The sequence below is a fragment of the Asparagus officinalis genome, chromosome 7, assembly GCF_001876935.1.
Source record: "Asparagus officinalis chromosome 7, Aspof.V1, whole genome shotgun sequence".
Lineage (NCBI taxonomy): Eukaryota > Viridiplantae > Streptophyta > Magnoliopsida > Asparagales > Asparagaceae > Asparagus > Asparagus officinalis.
The window spans coordinates 144,780,207-144,788,747 of NC_033800.1; positions in this window are offsets into that span (position 1 = coordinate 144,780,207).

Here is an 8,541-nt window from a genome sequence, read left to right on the forward strand (position 1 = left end):
CTCTACCCTCCTAAGTGACTAAGTGTAACTCTGAAACAATGTTAAAATTATATTTCTCTTCCCCTCTTCCTCTCTACCCTCCATCCAAACAGGTCAAAAAAGTGGGCTCAAGTGGTTAATTGCAGTAAAAAACACTTTCAATGTGGTTTATGTATAAATTGAAAATGAAAGATCATTTTTTTTAGAATGATCCTATTCCATGAAAAACTGTAAGCTTTAATACTTGTAAGCAGGTGAGAGAATAAGCTACAATAAAATTTGTTGATGTTAATAATCAAACATATAATATAATGAGAGTGAGGTTGATTAGGTGGCCGCTAACTTCTCTAAATATCTAATTTTGAGTCGAGTAGCTTCAGCCTGCACCAATAGCAACTCAAACGGGGACTAGTTCCCCAGTTGTTCCTACGACAATTAAGTCATTTGATGGACTTGAGTGGGAAAATGATGAACTTGTGAGTTCTAAAGTGTAGTGTAATAGAATTTTTAGATATATCTCTCCTATAGCTTAGAATAATACCTCTATTTATAGCGGTGGAAAAATGTAGAATGGTAATCTCGACCGAGTACAGGATGGCGGCAAATGAGTATGGCCTGGCGGCTACGTCAGCACCTACTTTACAGGTATCAGTCGACGAGTGGAGGAGAGGTCACCTCAGCATTTAATGTGAAGTGATCGGGGGTATGGCGGTGTCGACGTGGCTCAATGAGTCATGAAGACTATCGAGGCTAGAGGCATGATGACACCTGCTAAGCATTAAATATGACGACGATGCGTTGTCAGCGGGGGAGCTTCGAGGTTGAAGTCGTCCTTTACATTGGTCGAGAAGTAACGCCTTTCGAGTTGACCCAGCGTAGCGTCGAATAACTAGTCGAGTGGGCTCGTAGCGAGTCGTCTTCGACGAGAGAACTGATAAGTATCGCCCTTCGAGTCGACCTAAGGAGATGTTGACTAGGCGAGTCGACTAAGTCAGGATCCTTGGTGGTCCTGACCGTTAATTTGATTTGAACGGTGCACACAGGGGGACACATGTCCATTGTTGGCAAAAGGCCGTACTTTGACAACTAAGAACACCATAATAGTTGGCTCATTTCGCTTGGAGTTGGCTTGGGCCGGGTCCGAGTGAAATGAGAGCAGCTTTTGGACGGACGTGGGTGTGCATTAAATGAGGGAAGTGAAAAGTTTTTCCAGATTTTACATGATTGACGTCACCACATATTCTTTTTGACTGCCCCAGCTCCGCTTTTCATGGCAGATTGTGGGTTATTCAAGGTAAGTAGGTTGCGCCTTGATCATTGAGGTGTCGCTTCGGATTCTAAGAATTAATCTTGACCGTTGGACAAAGTTTGATCCGGCCATTCAAATTCCGGCAGCTAGGGATCCAACTGCCTATATATAGAGCCAGGCCATGGAGATGGTGGTTATTACCTTTTGAAATTCCCTTCTGTGAAAACATCTTCCGCGCCTATCTTTTTCCGGTGATCATTTCTCCTTTCTAGGATGACATTAGATCTTGTAGACCGACGAGCTCTTCTGGCGGAGTTCTACTCCAAGGTTGATGAGGATATTAAGAACATTAATGGTGTGTTATGATGGTGTAATTAAATGGATACTTAGTCGGTATGTGATAAGGAATGTTGGTTAGGTATGTTTTGATGATACAAATATATTGTGTGTTTAGCTAACTTGATTATTGCAACGTCAAAAGATAAATCCTGCTACATCATTCAAGTTGATCAAGCAATGCTGAAAAGAAATCAAGATAAAGTTAGACTTCATATTGTAACTTTTATTTTATTTTAGATTGTTAAAAGCCTTGATGCACACACAAAAAAAAACATAACTTAGTTTATAAGTTCTAAGTCCCCTATTTGACTAATGATACCCCTAGTCGATTTATAAAAGAACTAATAAAAACATAGATTTTCTGCAGTAAAAGTAACAGGTTTTAGTGACATATTAACTTTGAAATTTTATATAAAATTACAAGAGCATTGTATTGTGATGATTTTGGATTCATCAAGTAGATATTTGAAATACGCATCCAACGCATCCAAAATCACTCAATTCAGATGTCGTAGGAAGAAGTTATGTCCATTTTAGTGTGTGTTATTGATTTTGCTTTTCTGGTCAGTCGACTGGTCACTATAGCAGGCGACCGACTAGCTTGTTTGCTCAAAATTAAAATCTCTCTGGCCAGTCGACTTATCCACACTTTAGTTGACTTATAATGGTAGTTTTTGACTGTTAAGTGTATGAATTTTGGTTAGTTACTGTTATATTTTGGTTTTCAAATTTATTTTCAAACCCTTTATGTCAACCTAAGATTTCTATAAATAGGCATGGCTTTCTCATTTGAAAAGATGATAAACAAGATTTATTATGCTTTGACTTTTGAAAATCTCTAAAATTCTGAAAAAAACTCTCTTTATAGCCTTATTGTCCAAAATTCCTAGATTTAGTGAGGCAAAATATTGAGAATTCCTATTAGCCACAAATCAATTAAGATCACTACACATCAAGGTTTATAAGATTGTTGTAATCTTCATCAAGAAAAGTTCTCTCTGGTTTGAGGGAAGAGGAAAAGTTCTCTCTGATTTGAGGGAATAAAAGTCTTTCTTTGATTTGAGAAAGGGTTTGCATTTTGGCAATGACATTGTCAAGGTTATGCAGGAGTTATTCTTATAAGGAAATTCAAGAATAGTGAAAAATCTCAAGTGGGTTGCTTGGGGACTGGATATAGGTCGGGAAGACAGAACCAAGATAAATCCTCGTGTTTGCGATTGTGTTTTTCTGGTTTGAGTAATTGTGTTAATATAATCTTATTCCGCTGCATAGTTATTTTCAATTTTGCAATAAATTTTTATAAAGCACTATTCTCCCTAGTGATTTGCGCATTGCATACAGGATCCAACAGTAAATAAGTGGATAGATATTTAGATTTTGCATCAATGTACGTGTGTATGTATTCATATTGTTGTTTCGTCATGAAGAACACCAAATTATATTGATAACCATAAGAATATAAATGACACATTTACAATTGTACTCACAAATTGAAGAATATTTTAAAAATAGAAGTTTTAACATCCTTCATACTTTTACAATAGTATTAGATTAGGTAATATGATATGATTGAAATAATTTTGATCAAGAGTATTTTTGTCCATGAATTTTTTTCTAAACTCATACTGTAGGCAATAAAAATTACCTTTAAATCCTTACCAGAGAAGTTCAGAACAAAACTGCTAAAAACCTCGCCCGAAATAGCAAAAAGGGGAAAAACACTGATAAAAAGGGGAAAACGAAGATATCTCCCAAACCGTAAGGAATTTGACGAAACGGAAGAAGCGAACCGAAGCCTTTGGCTCGGTTCGGATGGCTCCATCTCGTCGAGATAGGCGATTTTCATATATAATTCGTCCAATTCCGACTTACGGTTTGAAAGTTACGGCCTATTCTTCGATCCATGCTCAGGAGCTCGCCTGCAGCTCGAATTTTGCCTGCACGATCAAGCTCGCCTGCAGACCCAAGTTTGCCTGCAGTCATAAGCTCGCCTGCAGACCTAGTTCGCCTGTAAGCTCGCCTGTAGACCCAAGCTCGCCTGCAGACCCAAGCTGCAGACTCGCCAACTCACTGTCAACTGCCCACTTGGAGTATGAGAACAGTTACATCAGTGGTCAAATCCCACAAATCAAGGGAGAAAGCATGACGCTCCTCACCTAGCAAGAATAGGGCGGCTGACAGGACCCCCTAAGTGGTCGCATCCTACAGCTAGAGCGGCTGACAGGACCCCCTGAGTGGTCACATCCCACAGCTAGGGCAGCTGACTCCCTCACCTCTATTAGTGGTCAAATCCCACGAATCAAGGGATGGCTCATGCCATCCCTTGCCTATTAAAACCCATCTTCAGCCAGCATGAAGGGGGGATTGGCTGTTGCATATTCTGCTGGTTAATCTCCCAAAGGTTGAACCTAGACCTTTGCCAAAGGCTCCCTCATTTAAGAACTGAAGCTCCGGCAGCAACTTCGATCGGATCGTCCAAGGGAAGCATACTCGGCATGAGCACCGAGCAAGGCGTCCTATCGCCACCGAGGAACCCACGTTAAACAAGGAGGGCATTCCCTCTGCTTCTGTTGTAAACATTTGATTATTAGTTTGTAATAATCCGTTCTTATCAATACAAACGAAGTTCCCTGTTTTCGGGAGATCAAAATTTACACCCTACACATACGTTTATAAGGAATTTGAAAAATGATATGATATAATATGATATGATATGATTTTTTTGTAGAAATAGTGAAAACAGTTGAGAAGAACAGGAAAAACAACGCATGAATCATTTTTGGTGTTGTTCGGTCAACTGTGAGACAAGTGGCGGTCGATCGGAAACATGCACGACTTGGTACAAGTTCTGGATTTTTGGCCAATCGATCGCGACGATTTCGACGGTCGACCGCCAAATCCTGTAATTGATTTTTGGTTTCTGTCTTTCTGCTCTGTCGATCGCGATGATTTCTGCGGTCGACCGCCAATCGGGTTTGGGCTTGTTTTTAGTTTTCTGTTCTGATTTGGTTTGTGTTTTGATATATATTGAAATACAATTTTTTAGGGTTAGAGCAAGGTTGAAAAGAAGTTATTTGGTGCACAGAAAAAAGAATTTTTTGAGCAATTTGTTTGGGATTTGTATGAGAGATTTGAGAGATTTGTTTGAGAGATTTTGAGTGATTTTGTAATATCTATTTGTACTCTCTTCTCTATTAGTGAAAACACATCCCCTTCTTACCTCGTGGACATAAGCAACTTACCGAACCACGTAAAATTCGTTGTTTGTGTTCGTGCTGTTAATTTTGTGTTTGTGTGACGTTCTCTCTCGGTGATTTCGTGTTTCCTCGGACCTCAAAAAAAGGCTTCAGAGCCCAACAAGTGGTATCAGAGCTTCAGGCTACGCTTGGGGTTTGGTGGAGGAGTAGATCGCTTTGGAAGCTCTTTGAGGACTTCAATTGGAGATAAAGGTGGGTTTTTTTGGTAAAAAAATCTACCTTTTATTAGTTTGGATCTATTTTTTAGTTTGTTCCACATTAATTTGTTGGTACTTTGAGGAAGATGGCTGGGAAAAAAGATGAATCGGGTGTTGAGAGTGGTACTTCTGGCGTGAAGACTATTCAATGTTTGAATATCCACTCTACAAAGATAGATGTGGAGAAGTTTAATAGCACAAACAACTTTGATTTATGGAGATGTGAGGTTTTGGATGCGTTGAACGCGCAAAATTTAGAGGATACTTTAGAATTAGATGGCAAGCCGAATGATATTGAAAAAAGGTTAGGAAAAAGATGAATCAGACGACGTGTGGTGTCATTAGGTCTTGTTAAACACATGATCTAAAATATGATATGATCAGTGAGACTTCTGCAAAGAAGATTTGGGAGATTCTTGAAAGCAAGTAATTGACAAAGAGTGTTGAAAATCACTTGCATTTGAAGAGGAGACTTTACCGTTTCCAGTTGAAGAAGAGAATCTCAATTAGTGATCACATGAACAACTACACGAAGCTTCTTACGATTTTGGTGAATGTGGATGTCGTGATCGAGGATGAGGATAAGGCATTGTTGTTTTTTAGTTCCTTTCCTGTTGAGGAATATGAGACATTCGTTCTTACCCTAATTAATGAAAAGACATCTCTTTTGTATAGTGAGGTTATCACTGCTCTTGTGAATTATCAGCAAAGGAAGAAGGACAAGGAGTCTTCTAATGATACAATAGCAGAGGCATTGACCGCAAGAGGGAAAAGTCCAAACCGAAATAAGAGATCGTAGTCTAGAGGAGCACATCCTTTAGTTGGTAGAAATCAATGTGCTTTTTGCAAAGAAGATAGACATTGGATGTCTGAATGCCCAAAGTTAAAGGATAGAGCCGTGAAGAATAAGGGGAAAGCCGTACAAGTTTTGGAGGTGAATGTTGCCAAAGCTAGTGACGACAATTCAGATTCGAATTCTTCGGGCTAATCATGCCCAACACTACCATCAGTTTGTTATGCCGGATCTATAAAGTGGATGTTGGATTCAGGTGCTTCATACCATATTTGCCCTAGGAGAGATTGGTTCTCTAGCTTTGAGGAGTTGAAAAGAGGGGATGTCATGTTCATGGGCAATGATCATGAATACCCTATTGATGGTATTGGAACAGTTCGGATCAGGATGTGTGATGGGGTGACTAAGAAGTTGAAGGAAGTAAGATTCGTTCCGCAGTTGAGAAAAACATCATTTCACTTAGAACTTTGAAGGCAACATGATATAGGGTGATCTTAGAGAATGTAATTCTAAAGGTCACAAAGGGGTCCATAATTGTGATGAAGTGTATCAGGAAGAATAACTTGTACTATTTGACTGGAAGTACAGTGACAGGTTGAGCGCCAACGACTTCTATTGATTTGGCTAGACTGTGGCGTTTGAGGAGGTTGGGACATTCGAGTGTTGACTTCGTGCATGGATTGGTGAGAGGTGCTTTGACCTGCAGATTGAAGACCTGTGAACATATTGATGTGAGTAAGAAGAACAAGGTGAAGTTTAACACTTCTATTCACCGAGCTAAGGGCTTTCTAGATGGTGTTCACATGGGCGTTTGGGGGCCTTCCAAGGAGGCATCATTGAGAGGTAATATGTATTTGGTTTTCTGTGTTGAAGACTATTCTAGGTATTTTTGGGTTATAGCCAAGTCCTGTTTGAGTGAAGTCCAAGTAGTCAACAACTGGTGGAAGAAGTGTATAGAGACCAAGACAGACAGAAAGTACAAGAGAGATTTGTTTCTGCATTTGTGCCAAGTTCAAGGCAGTTTGAGATACTTCATTGGAAATGAAACTTTGGGGCAACGAGATAATGTGACAGATTTGATGAGCTGTTCCTTACTGGAGGAAGATCGATGTTTTATGTCAAGCAGAAGTTTGCAGAAGAGTTTTAGTACTGAGGCTTTGATATATTTGAGTCATCTTATTCGTAGGTTGCCATCTGCTGCGATTGGAGTATTTGAGTCTGTTAGAGTTGCTTCAGAATTTAGGTTGCTTCGGATATTTGGGCGCCCAACATATTATCACATCAAGGATATGAAATTTGATCCGAGTGTACATTTGGGATTCAGATGTATGTTTGGCTACAAGTTATGGGACTCTGATGATAAGAAGATTGTTCTAAGCAGTAGTGTCATTTTTGACTCTCAGCAGGTGGAGAGTGCTAGACAGATCACTGGTATATCACGGTAGGTGGAGAGTAATGCTGATTCACATTGGATGGAGATTACTCCACGTTCTCCAGATCGTTCTGTATCGTTTGAGAATCCAGCTGAGGTGATACAGATTGAGAATCATGTTGGTGTGGATATAGATGACGAGTTTGAAGATCATGAATCGAGTGCAGTAGGTGGACACAGTTCAGATTGGGCTATGGTCGTTGGTTCACCTCAGGTGGAGGTGTTTGGTAATTGTGTTTCTTCTACATATAGGGTTGAGGGGTTAAGCTGCAAGACAGATTTGATGTGGAGAGATGCAAGTTTGGAAGAGAGTTTATCTTTTCACTTTGAGGCCATTAGGAATGTTATTAGCTGCAGATTTGTTGGTGATGATCGTGAAGTTGGTAAAGAATTGAGAATCCTTCTAGTTGATTGAGGTCTTTTACGACCATTTGGGTGTACTACGTGAGGCTTGAATCGCTTGATTCCTTGGACAAGAGGATACGTAGATAGTCATTTTGATACAACCAGTTTAATGAGTTGATACCGATATTTTGGTGTTTGTTCGCATTCTCGTTTGGGTTCTCGACTTGTTGTGGATTGAGTCTGTTATCGTGAATTAATTTCACTTCGTACTGGACGTAACAAGTGGGATGTTTGGTTTGGTTGGTGTCGGCTCAGTTTTGAAAAAACTTCACCGAGGTGGAGAATTGTAGAAACGGCGAAAACAGTTGAGAAGAACAAGAAAAACAACGCAAGAATTATTTTTGGTGCTGTTCGGTCGACCGCGAGACAAGTGGTGGTCGACCAGAAACGTGCACGACTTGGTATAGGTTCTGGATTTTTGGCTGGTCGACCGCGACGATTTCGACGGTCGACCACCAAACTCTATAATCGATTTTTTGTTTCTGTCTTTCTGGTCTGTCGACCGTGATGTTTTCTGACGTCGACCGCCAATCGGGTTTGGGCCTGTTTTTAGTTTCCTGTTCTGATTTGGTTTGTGCTTTGATATATATTGAAACATATTTTTTTAGGGTTTGAGCAAGGTTGAAAAGAGGTTATTTGGTGCACAGAAAAGAGAGTTTTCTGAGCAATTTGTTTGGGGTTTGTGTGAGAGATTTGAGAGCTTTGTTTGAGAGATTTTGAGTGATTTTGTAATCTCTATTTGTACTCTCTTCTCTATTAGTGAAAACTCATTCCCTTCTTACCCTTTGGACGTATGCAACTTGCCGAACCACGTAAAATTTATTATTTGTGTTCGTGCTGTTAATTTTGTGTTTGTGTGACCTTCTCACTCAACGATTTAGTGTTTCCTC